Here is a 7,331-nt window from a genome sequence, read left to right on the forward strand (position 1 = left end):
GTGTCCTTGCTGACTGGCGAACAACTCCAAGGAGGGTTCCTTTGTCAGTCCCACAGAAGGAAAAAGTTGCCTCTTCAGGAACACCCAAGGCCTGACATTAGCCATGTGGGTGGGAGAGATAGCACTGGGGGGTCCCTCTGCTGCAGCTGGTTCCCAGTCCTTCACAGCTGCGTTCCTGCCAATGGAACCACACACTTGGTGTGTCAGCGTCCAAAGAGCCTTCCATGTAACCTGTAGAAAACATGTACCAGGCTGACTATTCACTCTGGTTCTACAGATATATATCCAACAGGAAGATCTTGCACAATGGTGGCAAGTACTGAGCAAGTAGCAGTTGTCACAGCACACCTAGGTTTGCCAAAAGGGAATTGCTTCTGCCAAAGAGACTTTCATTTCCTATTAGAGTTGTCCATGGTAAGGTCCAGACATTATTTTTTTCCCTCAGAAAAGCAAGCACTGGTGGGGACACTAGAATCCTCTAAACAAAACAGCACAACTGCGGTCTTTCAACAATTCATTTACCTTCCATCTACCTTCACCACGAGAGTGAAATAAGTCTCAAGGCTTCACATCAATGTCATAGGACCAAAGCCGTGCAAGGCACCTTGCTCCTGCCACCTAGTGGTCAGTTCTCATCTCCCTGGAGAAGAGCAGGACCAGCCCATTCTCTGGGTGGCTATGGGAAGGTGGGAAACAGCCCCGGTTCTGTCTTCCAAGTAAAGTGGAAAAAAGTTGACAAGGCCCATGTCGTTCCTACCTGGAAACAAAAGCACTGGAGCAATAATGAGATTGGTTTGCAGTTTAGGGGGAGATTATAGAGCAGTCTTCCTTGTTTCACACCTAAGTAACTAAATGGGGGCTTGGTGGCAAAATGAATAAAAGTTGCTCAGCTCAGAGAAATGGTGCTGCTCTTAGAGCCAGCTCTCTAGGAAGGAATTTGAGTTATAAATGATCTTAATGATAGAATACAGAGTACTCTGTGGTAAACTGTTGGGCAGCTGCCTTTGGTGATGACTGACATGGGCATTGTCACTCCTAGAAGTATTGACGAAGATGACGAGTCACAGCCGTGGAGTGGCATCTTTGCTAAACCAGTGTTAGATCTCTGGGTGAATATACCCTCGACTCTCCAGTGCCGACTGACTGTCTCATAATGAACCCGGACGTAATGCCGCTGTAAGATCACTCCAGAAAAAAATGAGCACGTTCTCTATTGCTCTTAATAAACAGCTTACGCCTCTGCCGGCAGTCTATGTCTGTCCCTGTAGTATAAAACTCCCACTGTGGCCAATTTGGGGGCAGCTAGTGTGATACCCCAGCACCCACGAGTTTGGAAAAGATGCTGCCTCTCTCAGTTACATCGTTTGCCCGCTAAACCCATGGTGGAGCATAGGTAGTAGCAGAACAGCGAAGCCACATTGTTCAAGGACCAGAGAATTGCACATCTGCCTACTGTGAAGTTTTAAATGTTTTATTGCATTTGTTTGTTTCTTGGGTGGGGCACACATGCCACAGTATGCCCATGAAGACCAAAGGGCAACTTAGAGGGGTCAGTAGATTGTTGTCTCCTGCCATGTGGGTCCCGGGAATTGAACTCGGTTGCCAGGCTGGGTGGTGGCACTTTTTTACCCTGTGTGCCCTCTTGCCAGCCCTCACTGCAGTCTCCTGTTACTTTTGAGACAGGGTCTCACTGTAGCCTCAGACTTGCCTGGAATGTTCAGTCTTCATACCCCATCCTCATCCATGCTGAGTTAACACGTAACTGTGACCACACCCAGTTGCACTATCTCCTTTACATCATTTATAGGCACGGGGTGTATACGACTCTGAATTGTGAGGCACCTTTGTCAATGAGTAGCAGGTTAGTGCCGTGTTCAGTCGTTTTGCTGTCACAAATGGCATCCAGGCATAAGGCTGAAGTCCCACGTAGAGTTCGTAAGCACGAGAGGGCTGCAGTGTGCCTTGTTTGGAAGGAAGCATGCGTGTGCTAGAGAGGCTTTGGTCAGGTCGGGGCTACACCGAGAGCAAAGCCAGGGGTGTAACTTGGCTAGTTGTGTTTGCCTAACACACACGGGGCCCTAGACTCATCCCCAGCGCTGAATAAGCTGGGCGTGGTGGTGCGTGAAATCGATCCCGTCATTCGGGAGGCAGCTGCAAGAGAATCAGCAGTCCAAGGTCATATTCTAGTCAAGGTCAAGTTTAATGGTCTTCAAGGAAGCTTGCCTCAGAGGGAGGGAGGGAGAGACGGAGGGGAGGGAGAGAGGGGGAAGGGAGAGAGGAAGCAGAGGGAGGGAGGGAGCGAGGAAGGGAGGAAGGAAAAAGAAAGGAAGGGAGGGAGGGAGGGAGAGAGGGAGGAGAGGGAGGACAAAGAGAACCAAAGAAAGGAGAAAGACAAACAACAGGACATACAGTGTCATTAAGCAGAAACACAAAACAATCCTAGCCAGAGGCATGCAGTGATCTATCCCATATTCCCCCAGAAGCCCTGGTTTGTCTTAATTCATGTTAGTAAAACTTCACAGGATATGACTTCTGTGGACAGTAAGAATTGACCATAGGGAAAAGATGGGAATGATGTTTATTTTAATATGTTTGAACTACAGACTTGCAACGCTAACTCTTTTATTGTCAGTGCCTGACAGCTAACCTGCAAAGGCCAAGAAATATTGAGTGTCTCTTAACTCCATGATGGGGACAGAAAGCAATAAAAGGAAAAAGGTGCCCCTCTCCCAATATGCGCCTTCTTGCTTTGGGGATTATTTTTAGTTATTTATGTAGACTGTTTATGTACTATAATGTGTGTTTGTGCAGATATGCGGAGGTCAAAGGGAGTTTCCAGGAGTCAGTTTTTGCCTTCCTACTTTATTGGAAGAGGATCTGTCGTGTTTCTGCTACTACGTGCATATTCCAAGGCCGCTGATCTGCAAGCTGCAGGGCAGTTCTCCTACCCCTGCCTCCCATCTCTCACCGCCCACTGGAGAAGTGCTGTAATCACAGATGCGCTACTGGACCCAGGGGGTACTGCATGCACCATGCACGTGGTATACATACATTCTTGTAGGCAAAATACTTATACACATAAATTAAAAAAAAATAAGGTGGCAAGAGTAGAAAATATCCAGAGTTGGCCTCTAGTCTCCACAGATGTACACACAGGTATACACATATATCTCACATATACACACATGAGCATATACTACACACAAAAAAATAAAACCAAAAATTAGTGTTTGTACATTAATATGAGTTAAACTACAAACTCTTCCACTTTTTCCAAGTTTTTTCCCACTAATATCCAAAGAATATATACTTCGGTTATATATTCAGTTATTTGGTTATATAATTCAGTCACCAAATATATTATATTTGGTTATATAATTCAGCCACCAAAACCTACTATGCAGAGATGACGTCTGCTGACATTTTGAGGCTTTCCCTGAAGTTTTTCACCCACATAAACATATATTTCCTTACTGTTTTTTATATTGGTAACAAGCTGACATAGGTCAGTAAGGACCTTGCTGTGCAATCTTGAGGCTCTGAGTTCAATCCACAGAACCTATGTAACAAGCCAGGTGTGGTAATACACACATGTGATCCTAGTTCTGGAGAGGCAGAAACTGTCAGATCCCTGAGTATTGCTGGCCACTCGGCCAAGCCTAATCAAGAAGTCCCAGGATAAGAAGCCATATTTTACAAAAGCAAGCTAAACCGTGCCTAAGGAATGACACCTGAGCACCTGAGGTTGACCTCTGGTCGCCACATGTTCTCTCTTTCTCTCTCTCTCTCTCTCTCTCTCTCTCTCTCTCTCTCTCTCTCTCTCTCTCTCTCTCTCTCTCTCTCTCTCTCCTTTCTACCTTTTGAAGTTTCAGATAGAAGCCTTTAAAATGGGAAAATGTAGGTGAAGCCACTCATCTGGATTTAGCAGTAACTCAGGGTCCAACGTGAGCATTGGGCACTGAAGAAAAACTGGTGTCCTCTCTAGATGCAGGTCCTGTTGCAGGATACAGAAGGATACCATGAAAGACTGTACCTTAGACCATGGCTGGTGATGAGCAACATCACTTGAGTGACAGAGACCCATTCTGTACAAATCAGCAAAATTAAATGTGGAGCTTTGCTCTTGCTGTGTATTGTAATGCTAAGTCCGGCCCCCAAGACCTGGAGTCTGCACATAGACCCAGGTGACACTATGTGACCTTGCCCCCGAGTTATTTCTGATTGGTGAATAAAGATGTTGACAGCCAATAGCTGGACAGAAGAGACGTAGGTGGGGTTTAGGATTCCCAGGTTTGGGGTCCAAGGAGAAGTAGAAGGTGGAGGATGAAGAGAGCGTCATGGGTTAGGTCAGCCATGACAATGTGGCCCCAAGGGGCCACCAGTTGTAGTTCAGAACATCCCAGATGGAACATAGGAAGTAATAACTCAGGTTATTGACGGGGACAGTAGATTTTAATAGCATGGAGAGTAGATATTTGTCCAGCTCTTGTGCTGATTGAGTCTTAGAGTAAATGATAAAAGTTGTATATTTTATCAGGGAACTGAATGATGGAAGGCGAGGTAGAAACCTGGATTGGGATTAAAATTTTCCACAAATACACGCGTAACATTTGGCCAGGCAGTGGTGGCGCACGCCTTTAATCCCAGCACTTGGGAAGAAGAGGCAGGTGGATTTCTGAGTTCGAGGCCAGCCTGGTCTACAGAGTGAGTTCCAGGACAGCCAGGACTATACAGAGAAACCTTGTCTGGGGGGGTGGGGAAGCATAACATTTAAAGCAAAGCACCCAAGAAACTGAGCCCCAGCCTGTGGGATAGTGCCACCCACATTCAAGGGGAGTCTCCCTTGCCATTTGTAAAGATGCATCCTCTTTTTATGCACCTCAGGATTCTTTCCATCATAAAGCACCCCAGTTCAATCAACTACCACACGAAGAAAAGCAAGGAAGGTTGGAGGCTAGAGATCAAAATCCACTATTTCTTAAGTTGTTCTCCCCCCCCCTCTCTCTCTCTGTGTGTGTGTGTGTGTGTGTGTGTGTGTGTGCTCTATATATACTTACTTGTTAGTGTGGGCATGTGCACATGTACCCACACATTCATACAGAAGCCATAGGTCAATGCCGGCTGCCTTCCTCAATCTCTTTCTGTATATTCTTTTTTGAGTCAGTGCCTCCCACCGAGCATGAAGTTCATGGCTTTGGCTAGACTGGCTGACCAGTGGTCTCCAGGGATCTGCCTGTCTCTGTCTCCCAGCCCTGGGATTAGAGGCTTTCCCCCGCTACACGCAACTTTGTATGAATGTTAAGAATCCCAACTTGGGTCCTCATGTTGACGTATTAGGTCCCTTTATCAGCTGAGCCATATCTCCAGCCCCATTTTTTGGGGGGACTTTTATAACAAGCTTTGGCATCATGGAAAACTGTTGGAATGGGCATGGAGGTTGTTATGGTCCATAAATTAGAAGAAGGAAGCAGCCCGGCAGTGGAGGCGCACGCCTTTAATCCCAGCACTTGGGAGGCAGAGGCAGGCAGATTTCTGAGTTCGAGGCCAGCCTGGTTTACAAAGGGAGTTCCAGGACAGCCAGGGCTACACAGAGAAACCCTGTCTCGAAAAAAAAAAACAAAAACAAAAATAAAAAGAGAAGGAAGCAGGTGGTAGAGGAGAAGGTCAGTTGTCAAACAGATGGCATAGCCCTGAGTATCTTAGGTGAGAAAAGTTTCAAGCCTCTCCCCCTTTCTTGTAACTATTTTTAAAGTGGTGAATATAGACACATACACACAGTATCTAGCCAAATGGTCTCTGTCCTTCACAGTGATTGTGACTTATTAGACATTCTGGTACCCACAAAGTGCTTGACCACTCTTTATTTTTTTTTGGATTTGTTTTCTTCGAGACAGGGTTTCTCTGTGTAGCCCTGGCTGTCCTGGAACTCACTCTGTAGGCCAGGCTGGCCTCAAACTCAGAAATCCGCCTGCCTCTGCCTCCCAGAGTGCTGGGATTACAGGCGTGTGCCACCACTGCCCGGCTTGACCACTCTTATAAGACATTTGCACACAAACAAGGTGAACAGGGACTGAAGAGCCTGTTTATTTGGACCCTGAAAGGTTCATGATGCTCTCACCTGGGAAGAAACTAAGAAGGAATGTGCTGGAGTCAGTGAGCTCGTGAGGACTGGGTCCCCTCTCCTGACGCCTGGCTCAGTGAGCAGCCATCTTTGCAAGCTCCCTGTCCACCTCTTGTCCTTTCATATCCTCTGCCACCTAGATATAGTCTAATACAGTCACTAATCTCAAGCATGATGTGCCATGCTGATTCGTCAATGTCCAGGATGGTAGAAAGGACTCTGGGCTTGGAGTCACAAGATCTGGTCCCATCCTCCCTCTACTGAGCAGACAGATGACTGTCTCTTCATCAGAAAGTAGAAGGAGATATTTGCTCTCCTCAGATCTCTGGTGGGCTGAATTCACATAGAAAAATCAGTTTGAAGCTCCCTTGTAAACTATAAACTATATACTATATATTATATATAATAACATATATAATATCTAATGGTCAAGTATCGAGCAGTGTTCCTCTTATTCACGTCCCGTAGTTACCTCATCCCCTTGCTGAGAGCCATGGTGATTTATTGTTATACCTGACGCTTCATGTTCTTGTCTAAGAAAATGGTATTTTTAAAAAGTAGGATATCTTCCTAGTCATGTGGCTGTCTACAGTCTTCAGTTGCGGAAGTAGTATTTTGCCAGCTAATTGAGGTTCAGCAAGTGGATCAATGAAAGTGTGGCCTCCTTAGAAGCCTCAGATGCACAGTGTGTCTATGCACGCACGAAGATGCCTGCCAAGACTCTCAGAAACTGACAGGAAACACAGACAACATTGAACTCCGTGTATGAACTGTTTTCTTCCATATGGGGCATGAGTAGCTATGATATCTTGATTTATGAATTACACATAATAGGAAATTGATAACAATCACTAGCATTAAAAATTAAAATTGAAGTCTATCCTAAACTACGTAATTCAATCTTTTAAAAAAAAGACAGTTTGTAAGTAACTAATAGGTGGGCAACGTGTACAGTTTGAATACGGTGGACAAAGAAACAATTCACATCCTGAACAGGAAGGAGGGTGGTAATAGAAAATGTCATTGCACAACTCTGGAAAAGCTATAATCTAAAACTTCCAAGACACTCATTTATACAACTTTTCTTCTAATATGTTCTGACTGTGGTTAAACATGGGGTTGCTGAAACCACCGAATCTTCCTAGAGGGGAAATCTGCTGTGAATACTTCAAAAAGGACTTCCAGGGGGCTGGGGAAAGGCTCAGTCGGT

The sequence above is a fragment of the Apodemus sylvaticus genome, chromosome 14, assembly GCF_947179515.1.
Source record: "Apodemus sylvaticus chromosome 14, mApoSyl1.1, whole genome shotgun sequence".
Classification (NCBI taxonomy): Eukaryota; Metazoa; Chordata; class Mammalia; order Rodentia; family Muridae; genus Apodemus; species Apodemus sylvaticus.